The 12,194-nt window shown below is 45.0% G+C and overlaps 1 protein-coding gene and 1 pseudogene across 10 annotated transcripts in view; one reads left to right on the forward strand and one right to left on the reverse strand.

The window, feature by feature from the left end:
* The window catches only part of CHCHD6 (coiled-coil-helix-coiled-coil-helix domain containing 6), a 358,373-nt gene that overhangs the window by 238,565 nt on the left and 107,614 nt on the right, over positions 1-12,194 (forward strand). The window lies entirely within an intron of this gene.
* On the reverse strand, positions 131-9,041 carry LOC143646326 (transcription elongation factor A protein-like 2; annotated as a pseudogene).

The raw sequence follows: 12,194 nt of genomic DNA on the forward strand, positions 1-12,194 counted from the left end.
CTAAATGCAAAGTATCAACATAAGGTTAAAGCACAGAGCATAGCAAATGCCTGCCTGGGAAATGCAAGGAATAAGAAATCAGAGTTGGCTATTAAAACATCAGTCAACACATAAGTGAAGCCCAAAGTCACTACACATAAGGAGGGTCTTCAAAGCTCCTTTGTAGGGCCCTACAGCCACCCCTGAGCTGTCTTGGGCCCCTTGGGTGGAAAAGGTTCTGTACATTTTTTGCATCCACATAAACCCCTCCCACCCACCCTCAATTTCTGTTTGTTTGGGTTTTTTTTTTTTTCACCTCATCCTCCACCCTATCTCATCACATTCTCTTATCTCCTCATTGCTCAAATGCCTATCACGTATGGCCTCCTTATAGTTCTTGAGATTCTTAACCCTTTGTTGGTTTTCCTTTTTGCTTTTCTGGATACATTAGTCTCAACTGGGTGCTTTCCTGCCACCCTTGTTTTGCTTTCTTGATTTCCTCCTTTTAATTTTCTGGTATTCTCTGACCTTCCCTCCTCTGGATTTTTCTTGTCCTTTAGCATTTCCTTATCTTCTGTCTTTTTCCTATTTTCTGTCTTTCCTTATTTTTTAACATTTCCTTGTTTTCCAGAGTACAAACTGCTTCTGCTTTTGTCTTTCCCCTCATCCTTTGGCTGTTCTGTTTTCCATCTTGCTTTGCCTTCCAGGCTTTATTTCATTTTCATTGTAGATTTTTTCTGTGTTGAGATTTCCCTTCCTTGTCTGTGAAGATTCTGAGAAAGTTCCTATCCTTTTTCTAACCTCAAATAGTGTCAGGAACAACAAATGTGCAGGCCTGAAGGAACCTGCAACAGCAATAAGAAGTCCAGGTTTGCAAGCCAGCAGTTCCTGGGGGCCACTGTGAGGACTTCTCAACTTTTTAGTAAACATTTAGCAAGAACCTTTTATGTACTTAATACTGAATTGTGTCAATTTGAATTTTTTCAATAAAAGAAGGAACTGTTTACTTAGGCAGTAACTTATATTACATATATGTTGGGCTATATTATCCCCACAAATCTAGCCATCCACCCACATTTTGAAACTGTTCTAAAATTAGAAAGTGGAATTCATAGGAGTTGACAAGCCATAAAGAAAATTCATCTGTGTGAAGGGAAAGAAAAACAAAGGTAGCTTTGATGTCTTTCACTGAGAAATTGTAGGAATTGAACTTTTCAAATTATTTTGGATAGCAGAGAAGGTCTGTGAAGGAGGTAGGTTAAGGAAGTTTACTCTAGCAGTTTTTTCTCCCTCCCTCTGCTTCTTTTCTTCTTTGGTTTGCTTTTTAAAAAAAATAAAATTCTCAAACCAGAAAATATAAAACAGCTAGGGAACTTAATAAGAAGGACTGAATTTTAGTGTGTCACAATGGCTCCAAATTGTGAATTGAAAATGTTACACTGTTCAGCAGTTTCCTGACCTTTGGGGAGCCCAAACCTGGCGTGCTGGGCACACGGTGTATTCTGTTGTTAGTACCTTGTCTAGAGTGCTTGGCTGGGCCCAGTGTGTTCCAATGGAAGTTTCTAGGAGAAGCTTTTTGTGTCCATTTCCTGACTTCATCGTTTTTCAGTTTATGGAGTAAGAGGAATTGCTTAGTAAGTACTCTATGGCCACTGCGGACTTTAAGGAATTACAGGATTTGCTGTTGTCACACAGTGAGTAAGTAGCAGTGCCACAGCCTAACCCAGAGCCATCTCCCAAACACAGTGTTGGGCCTACCAGCCCGCAATGCCTGTCCATAGGAGAAGAGAAGCCTATAGATTAGAGAGAGCCAAGGGTTTGCGCGGCCCATTAGTCTTTTTAATCCTAGTCAGCATGGATTTGCTTAACAGTTTTATGTTTCGAATGCTTTGTTTCAAAGCATAGAGAATCTGCTGACTCCTTTGAGAAACCGCTCTTTGATCTGAGTTGAGACCTTCAGATATTGCTAATGCTAAGATTTTCTTCTTCCTTTGAGCCCTGGCCTAGCTCAGGTCACATGTGTTTGGGTTTCCTCTATTTATCATCAGGGAGGAGCTAACAACCTTATCTTGCTAAGATCTCCGATCTCTGCACATTGGTCTTGACTCTTTCTAAGCATCCAACACCTTGGTGGAAATTATTGAAAAAAACATGTATTTCAAATCAGTGGAATCACAGTTTGAAAAATATTTTGTGTAAAAATTCTTGCTATGAATGTAATTGCTTGTAGTAAAAAACAAGTTATTTCCAAGAGTAGTATAAGATAATATGTGAAATTTCAGGAAGGCAAAATATATCTAAAGCACAAATAATCTATTTAAAATTCCAGCAACGCCTTGTCTTTTGTCAACAGCCTCTTGAAAGGTAGCGATTTTCTGTTTTCTTTGAGTGGAATGGGAAAGTTACTGTCTTATGACTCTGAAATAAAATGGACTGGAATTTACATGCCTCTGTGGGAACTTTTCATTGGCTGTTACAAAATAAGGAGAACAGGGCTTCTGAGGTTGTCAAAAGGGATGAGGGATGACTCAACAGGAGAGACTGGGAGACAGTTGCAGGAGTGAGAAGCCAGAAGGGACTTTCCTGCTGACCTGTGAAGTTGCAAAAATCGAAAGCTAAGCTAAATATAGGGGGTGTGGAGAGAAATATTCTAAGTAATGCTGGAAATAAGACAGGGGTCACAGATGTGAACGATAAAGTTAAGGAATAAGTGAGAGTCTGCCAAAATATATTGATTTCTTTCAAAGCTTGCTGTTTAAATATATTTATTAAAATGCCCAAACATAAACACCATCACCCAGGCCCATTCTATTTTGGAAATAGAAGTTCTTTTGTTAACAGACTTAATAGAAATAAAGCTTCGTGGCAGAGCAGAAGCATGTCAGACCCACCTCTGCTTACAGAAGGTGGCTCATAGTCTGTTACTTTGGACTCTCAAACAAATGGACTTATGAGAAATTGTTTGGAATGTAAATTTATTAGGTTCTGTACTCATGGCCAAAACAAGGAAAATTACCTGTCCTCATTCCCAGTTTTGTGAGGTAGACATTACACTGTGCTTTGGGTCTAACGTGTATTGAGTAAAGGTGCCCACCTCCTGTAGAGTGTTTCTTTTAAACACACTCAAGCAGTTTAAATAAAGCACCCTCACCTCCTCTTGGTGCAGAGTTAACCCAAGATGAGCATCTTTTGTCAGTTTTCAAATTATAAAATACATCAGACCTATGTCTCAGCTGCTCCCACAGATGGAGTCTGGGGAAGGAGAGGCTAATAGTTCAGAAGCCGAAAGTTTAGCAACTTGTTCCTTTATAGCCGCATTCTTTCCTGGACAAGGGAAAGGTGTATGTGGTCCATTTTACCCCCCACCCCTTCCTACTTCCAGGGCAGACAGAGTTCCTTGCCTCTGTTAGGAACTGTGCTGACCTGACACTCCCTTGGCACCAGATGCAGAAGCCGAAGCATCTATGGTGCCCAGCTACTGGCTGGAATGGAGCCGGAAGGCTGTGCCAACTACCTGAGCTCAGCAGCCTTTGCTGAGGACCTTCTAGCACAGTGCCAGGTGTTGAGCCAGGTGCAGCCGATGATACCTGAGCCCTGCCCTCCAGTTCACTGTCTGGGGGGACAGAGGACCAGATGCTTGTAATAGCACATGGGGAGTGCAGCCATAGTCAGCAGGAAGTAGCAAGGGAGCTCAGGAGACTGTGTCTGAAAGCCTTCTTGAAGGAGGTGACATCCAAGCATGGCCTTGAAGAATCAGTGAGAGTCTGGCATTCACGAGTCAGTTAGAGATACACATTTATTACATGCCTGTGATATACTAGGGGATATTGAGAAGATTAAGAAGTAGCTTCTGCCCCTGGGGCATTGAGTCCCACCAGGTGATATGAAATGGTGGAGCATACGCTAGAAGTCCATAAGGAGTACAGCCTCAAGAGGCTTCTTCCTTCTCAGGGTGTCACAAGAGAAGACAGCCCTGGAGCCTCATCTGGAGACAAGTGTCTGCTCTCGATAGGTTAAACTGGAGTGGAAGAGGCAGCATGTCAGACCAGGGAAACGCAAGAGTATGGAGGCACGAAATGGCACATTGTGCAGTTTGAAGTGGTGAGGTTAGGGGTGGGGGCAGCAGAGGTGTGCCGGGGTCTGTACGTGATGGACAGGGGCAGTGGTTGCAGGCGGCTGAAGCTAGCTGGCCAACATAAGCAGAAGGGAGCTTGGACTCAAGACCGTCTGGACTCAGAATGTAGGACGACGGGGGTGCAAGCCTTGGAAATGTTGGAATACCAGGCAGCCTCAAGGTGGGAGCCACTCTAGGGAAGTGGGGTGAGGCAGTGATTGGGGTACCAGCTGTTCTCCATCAGCACTCCCATTGCTCAAGGGTCAGAATCCATGGAGGGGGTCAAGTGGATTTGCTGGGGTCACATGGACCCCTGGTAAAATCCCTCTAAACCAAACCTGTACTACAATAGGTGATTTTAGTACAGACCTCAAGGTGGAGTTAAGGGGGAAAACTGATGCTAGACAATAAGAGCCCATACTACCCTTGCAGTGAATATTAACTGACAACAGCTATATGGGGCCTGTCCCCAACACCTTATATATTTTATTTCCCTGACTCTCCCTGCTGCACTGAGTGTCTCAAGGACCCATGTTTCTTCATGTACTGGAAACAGACCTGCCTGCCTCAGCAGTTCTGAAACTCATCTCAGGACCCCAAAGAGCTTTTGTTTATACAGGTGATAGCTATCAATATTTATCAGATTAAAAATTGACACTGAACATTAAAAAATGTTTCTTTATACATTTACAACTAGTCATAAACCTATTGCGTGTTTATAATATACATAATGACTTTTATGCATAATATTTTGAATGAAGAATAACTTTTTAAAATAGAAAAATAGATTAGTGAGAAGAGTGGCATTGTTTCACATTTTGCAATGCTATCTGCTTTAATAGAAAGAGAGCTGGATTCTCCTATCTGCTTCTACACTATGATAAATTGGTTGATGTATATTAAGAAAAGCTAACCTCACACAGATATGTAGTTGCAAAAGGAAGACCTTGCAGAGCCCCTGAAAAGGGCTCACTCCCTCCCCTGGCCCCCACCCCAGGGCCCTCAGACAACACTCTTAGGCCACTCCTCTAAAATAATGAGTTGGAAAGCCCTTTTTAAACCACAAAAGGCCATTTGCTCATAAGATTCCACATGCAGTCCTTTTCTGGTTACTGAGCTTCAGTCTTGGTTTGTTTCCCCACGAGAGGACCTGGCTTGTGTTGGCCTAGGTGCCCATCCTTTGTGGCTCCCCCCAGCCAATCTTGGTAGCTGACTACACTCCCCTTTCCCTACTTTTTGCCATCCTGAGCTCACGCACATCTGTCTCCATCCCTGCCCCCCCTTTCCTTTTAACTGTACCCGGAGCCCACAGGCTTTGAGTCATAAAGGAAATGTTTACTCTTCTCATTCTGTCTGTCTTGACACCCCTGAGCTTTTGGGAACCCACAGGAAACTAGGACAGAGGCAGTCATACAACTTGAGCCCCAGCCTCTTCCTCCTGGGAATTCTTATGCATCACCACTAAGAATCCAGAAAGGACTTCTGGTCCCAACCCCCTCCCAGGGCAGCATCTCTCAGCGGGGAGTTTGGCCTCACTTTGGTGAGCTCTCAGTGCCCCTCACCTGGACTCCTGGAGCACCGCTTGATCCTACACTTATCAGAAGCCATAGCTTCCCTCCCAACCCACCCCAGCCCCTCATCTCACAAACCCTGCACTTCTTTCTTATTTTCACTTGCTTTTTGGCAAGTGAAAGGTCGAGGAATTGTTCTTGTTTTTAATGGCATGAAGATTTAGCCTCCCTGGCTTTTGATGATTTATCCTCCCCATCTGTCTGGAGTCTCTCAAACGTGGTGTCTGTAGCTGATATGTGTTTGAGCTTTATATAGGAGGCTGATCTTTCTGTTGTGAATCAGCATGGCAGGGTAGAAAACCATCACCCTTGGAATCCTATAAGCCTGGACTAGAATCCTAGCAACACCACGCTGTTGACTGTGTTTACTCTCTCTGAGTATCATTTGTTTTTCAATCTAGAGAATGGAGCTATTAATAATTTCTTCTTTTCAGGGAGCTTGTGAGGTTAACAACCCAGCCTGTGATTTATGCTTAATAAACAGTAACTTTTATTGTGATTATCATTCTTTTCTTCTCTTTCATTCAGAGATTTCTTGGCTTCTTGAATTGAACTCTATTATTTCTGTCAGTCATCATGAATGTTCTAGAGCTGCTCCAGCATCAGTTGGAGCTTTGTGTGAGATCTAAATTGGCTTCCTGACAGGAAGATCTCGGAAACTAGCTCACTTCTGTTTCCCTTATAGTGAAGGCCCAAGGAAATGGCTCTCAGAGATGTCCAGTGAGTGGCCCAGTTTCCTGGGGCTGGAACGGGTACTGAAACCCAGGCTTCCTAACTCTTGTCCTTCTTGTTCCCAACAGTCCTGTGTTCTGGACCATGTGGTCCATGCTTCCCAGGAACCTCCTGAAAACATTGCCTGGAGAGGCCATCCCAGATAAAGCCACAGCTCTAGAGACTAACTGGAAAAGGCTGTCAAATAACTCGTGATGCCCACCCATCCAGACCACCCTATGACTTTAAAGCCCTTGAATCCAAATGAGTTGCATACACAAAACAGCAGGAGACTGTTTGGATATCAAACAGCCTGCTCAATATCCATTCTCACTTCTCCAGTGTTATTTGGGGCCACAAAGAATCCTAATATACATTGCCCAGCCCCTCCTACAGCAAAGGTGTGTCCTTGTAACCTAATTCGTGCCACACACACACATCAGAGGAAGCATTGTCTGGGAGACTTGTGAGAAGGACCCCACCTCAGCTGGAGAGCACCCCTCTTACCCTTCCTCCCTCCTCTCTTGTGTTGACTGAAATGCCAAGGTGATGGCTGGAACTCCCACTTCTACCCTGGAAAGATAACCTTGAGGATAGAGTAGAGAGATGGAGGGGGACCTCCTGCTTTATGGCTTCTGTTCAGAGAAAGAGAGAATCTGTACCATGTGGCTTCAGCCACTGCTACACAGGTTTCCTGTTATCTGTAGTTGAATCTAATCCTGATAAAGAGTCCCTTGAAACAGATTCTGTTATCTAAAGTCTAAACTCAGGCACAATTAAGAATTCCCCTCCTGTTGCACCAGTTGTATTTATCCATTTAACCATTCGTCATACTGCAGATACTGAGTTACTCTCATGTACGAGGTACTATGCCAAAAGCTGTCTTCCAGTTAATATTGCTGATATTAATGAGATGTTACCACACTGAGCGTGTCCTATCCCTTACATTCTAGGTGTGGAAGAATTGCACTTCCCATGCACGATAGGACTTCCTGGAGGCCACAGCTTCCACGGTCCCTGGCAGGGCAGCTACCTGGAGGGGGCATACCAAAAGAGAGACAGGCATGGATCACTCCTGCTTCCTAGGGACTGAAAGAACTGTGGTGCTTGGAGAACTTGTCCAAATTGACAAGGCCCAAGATGAAGGAGTGGACTGGGGGGTGGCAAGGTGCTTATGGGAGGCTTGGTATACATCCAGATATTCCATAGGGAAAACTTAAACATTGGCCATATTCCCAGAATACCAGTGCTCAGTCACCAAGGCAGAACTCCCCTCCCCTTGCCTCTGCCCCTCCGTGCATTCCCATTTCAGAGGGGCTAGAAGTTGACTGAGTGGGATTTAGAAAGAGAACTCAGAAGACCGTGGGAAAGATCATGTGGGGCAAGACATTGTAATTACCTGAGAGAAATGGCTTCCTAGGCCTTGAAGGGACTGGGAATCTGTCTTACCTATGTGTTTTGGAAAAGTCATTCAGTCAGCCCAAGTTTTCATCTAGGTACAGGAGACAGCCTTACTCTACTGAACACACTGAAAGGGATGGTGAAGACAAAAATAAATCTGCTTTACCAGCACTTCTCAGGAGCTATGTTCCCTCACTGTCAGGACTTGGGACCTTCCCCTCCGTGGGTGTCAGGCTGCCTTCTTTCTCTGTAGAGATGCCTTAGCACAGCACTGAAACCCAAGTAGGTTCTCCAGTTTGTGGAACTGACCGTGTTTGTTGGCTCCTGTCATTTTGTCCCTAGCACAGTGATGATAAAACGTGGTCCTCCATGGGAGATGTATTAGTTCATTTCTGTAGTGTGGCTTCACTTCCTTTCAACCCACAGTTTTCAGGGCCTGCTCTGAAGTAGAATAGAGACAAATCACATGGATTCTAGGAGCTTACAATCACAGTTTGCCAGGAGCTTAGAGCCTGTTGAAAGAGTCCAACAAGTAACACACCCACTTCAATACAGATCTATAAATATGACAGGTGTAGAAGTGACTGACTGGCCCTGTCAGATCAGTGGAAGCGTCTTGATGGAGCAGATGTTAAAGTTGGGCTTTAAGCAGGTACAGGAATCAGCCTTGTTGAGAAAACGGTGAAGAGGGTCCAAAAGTAAGTACTTCCATAAGAAAATAAGATGTGGTGCTAGGAAGAAGTGCTGAGAACAAGAAAGAACCCACATAAGAAGGGGTCCACATCCCCTGTGCGCATGGAGGAGCGTGGACTGCAACCTGAAAGTAGTTTTGGAGGCTAGGGTGGAGGGCATAGAAAGATTTATTCAAGCAGAGCTGTGATGCTGATTTGGGTGCTTAAGAGAACTGGGTCAGCCAGTTCTGTGTGTGGATGAGAAGGGGCTGCTCTGCAAATGGAAAGACCAATGTGCTATACCAGGGTACATTACCGGGGATGAGGTGCCTGACAGGGTCCCCAGGTACCCCGTTTCCATATCCTGACCTCAAAGGGGAAGCCTTTTTTTTTCTGGCTGTGGTTTTGGCTGCTCAGAAACCAGTAGCCCTTTGCACCTGTGCTTCTCAGGGCTCATCACAGTGACCACAACTCTACGAGTTGCACAGCCATTACCTGCTGCTTCCCAGCCCAGGGGTCTGCCTGGCCCATCTGCTCCTTCAGACATTTGTGCTGTACCTGCTGACCACCTTGAGACCCCACCTTCCTCTCCATCCCTGCTGAAGATTCCAAGGAAGGTGACACTTTGAAGAAGGACACTTCCTTATACTCCTAGTGGGCCTCTCTTTCTCTCTGCCTTTCTGTGCCTCCTTCCTGGATATTCTCCAGAGTGGAGGAACGCCAAGAGTGTCAGGAACATCATTTATGTGAAGGTGCCTGTTGCCACAGCAACCCCAGCAAATAGCCTCACACATGGGCATGGCCTGCAGTCTCTGATTAGGTCTGTAGAAAGCACTGTGAGGAATACCGTGCTGCAGGGACCATCTCATCCATTGGTGGGCTGGTGGTGCAGGTTGGGGTGGGCAGCAAAGGGGCCAGGTCACCTGGCTCTGAAGTTGACTGTCTGCCAGGCAAGCCGACAGCATTAGCAGGCTTGCTGTCAGGGCAGAGGCATACAGCAGGTGACATTTCTCCAGTGGCCTCCAAGCCTGTGTCGAGAGGGGCAGTCTGAGTGGCTCTGTGGTGACCTCAGAAGTGCTCTGGCTAGTTGTTGGGTGAGCACAGCTGGGGCTTCCCTGGATTGTGTGCCATCTGCTTGGAAAATCTGCAGATTTTCTGTGTGACAGAGAAGCCCTGCTGCTGATGGTGAAAGCTGGAAGTCATCAGCAGTTTAGAGAAATAATAAATAGCTCAACAAGGACTCGAGTCTCAAAAATGCACCAGTCGTGTGTTCCCTTCTCCACTCACCCAGAGAGCAGGTGCCAGGGCTCTGTTCTGACTGCCTTCTCACTGACTTGACTGTGGCCTGCAGTGATGGGCAGTCATCACTGCCATGAGCTGTCCCTTCTGGGGCTGCAGCTTCCCCATTCAGAGAGCAGGGCATTTGACCAGATCAGCCCGTTGGATGGAGCTGTGCCAGTGCTGTGCCGGAGTCCCCTGGGCACCCCCTCAGGGGCAGTCAGTGGGACTGGGAAGGCTTATGGGGGGGCAGGGACCAAAGCTCTGAGTCCTTCACCCACTTTCTGCAAAGCAGTGCCCCTGTGATTTCTGTAACATACTGGGCTGCCGAGTAACACAGCCCATTTGAACAGTGCCTCTTTAGCTTTGGCCTGGAAGCACGAAAGCCACTGAGCTGGATGTTGTTTGTGAACACTTCCAAATCAATGTGACAAGAGTTTGGTATTAATTGTGTAACTTCATAAGTCAGGCACTGGGAATCGAACCCGGGTCTCCAACATGCAGGCAAGAACTCTGCCTGCTGAGCCACCATGGCCCGCCCTTGATTTTTTTTTTAATATAAACTTTTTATTTTATTAGAGAAGTTGTAGGTTTATAGAAAGCCATCCAGAAAATATTGAATTCTCATATACCCCCTGTTAGTAACCCCTTGCATTGGTATGTTCCCTTTTGTTATAATTGATGAAAGAATATTATTATGATTGACTATTGACTATCATCTATAGTTTGTATTGTACAATACTATGCGCTTTTTAAAATTTTTTATCCTGGTAACATATATACAACCCAATCCAACACTCCCCCATGCCAAGAAAAGGAATCGAACCTGGACCTCCGGCATGACAGGCGAGAATTCTAACACTGAGCTACCCATGCACCGCCATTTCCCCCCTTTAACAGCATTCAAATATATAATCAGAGCTGTTAATTACATTCATGATATCATGCTACCATCACCACAGTCTAACTTTTCCATCACCCCAAACAGAAATTTTTCACCAAATAAGCAGTCACTCCCTATTCCCTACCCCCACCACAGCCCCTAGTAACCTGTATTCTAGTTTCTAACTCTATGAATTTGCTTCTTCTAATTATTTCACATCAGTGACATCATACAGTATTTGTCCTTTTGGGTCTGGCTTATTTCTGTCCACATTGATGTCTGCAAGGTTCATCTGTGTTGTTGCATGCATCAGAACTTCATTCCTTTTATATTATAATAATATATTATCAATAATTATAATATATTCCATCATATGTATAAACCACATTTTGTTTACCCATTCATCTATTGATGGACACTTGAGTTGCTTTCATCTTTTGGCAATTGTGAATGATGCCACTATGAACATTGGTGTGCATATATATATTTGAGTCACTGCTTTCATGTCTTTTGGTATATACCTGCAAGTGGGATGGCCAGTGCATAGGGAAATTCTGTACTTAACTTTCTGAGAAACCACCAAACTGTCTTCCATAGCAGCTAATGGTGCTTTGATTTCTCCCAATATATTTCTGAAGTGGTGAGTCCCTAACTCATATCGGGACTGGGATTCATCCCTGTAAGTAGCAATATCTCATTTTGGCTGTGATTCTCAAGATACCTGGGAGGAAATTATGGAGATGGGAAAGAACAGAAGCTTCAGCTTTATGGCCTTGAATTTCCTGGTGAAGAAAGAGGTGAGGTGCATTTTAGGAAGTGTAGAGTAGTGGAATTGGTGTTGGACCAGGATGAGGTGTGGGACAGGAGCTACTATGTACTGGATACTGCTCTAGGGGTCAGAAATTAGCAGTAAATAAGAGAGTCCTGTTCCCCAAGAAACATATATTCTAGTAGGGGGAGACAGGCAATAACCGAGCACCATGTGGAAGACAATTTCAGGTTCTGGGGGGTATTCTGAAGATGGTAGAGGTAATGTGTTAGAGTGAACCTGGGTATTTGCATTAGCTGGATCTGTAGAGCCTTCTCTAAAGAAGTGAGGTTTGAGTTGAGACTTGAATGAGGAGAGGACAAGCATTTTGAGCAGAAGGAATAGCTAATGAAAAGACCCCAAAAAGGAAACGAGCTCTAGTGTGGCTGCAGCCCTGGGACAGAGGAAGATCAGGAGAGTAAAGTCAGCAAGGGGGCAAGGGCCAGATTATGGAAGGGATTATGTACGCCTCAACAGGTGATGGCATAGGAGTTTTCCATGAGAAGGATGGGAAGAAGACATGGGTTCACACTTACAAAAGGTTGTTGTGGCTGCTACAAGGAGGATAAACCAGTAGGGAAGAATGGAGGCAGGAAGGCCAGTGGGGAGGCTGTAATTTAGCCATGTGGGGGAGCAACGCTGGGGACTTGACCAGGGACATGGGGGTGAGCATGGTGACAAGTGATTGGGCCTGGAGTGTGTTGAATAACTTACTAGAGCCAACTAGACTTACAGGTTTGAAGGATGACATAGAGAGAGGAACAGAACTGAAGATGAC

Source organism: Tamandua tetradactyla, chromosome 9 (assembly GCF_023851605.1).
Source record: "Tamandua tetradactyla isolate mTamTet1 chromosome 9, mTamTet1.pri, whole genome shotgun sequence".
NCBI lineage: Eukaryota > Metazoa > Chordata > Mammalia > Pilosa > Myrmecophagidae > Tamandua > Tamandua tetradactyla.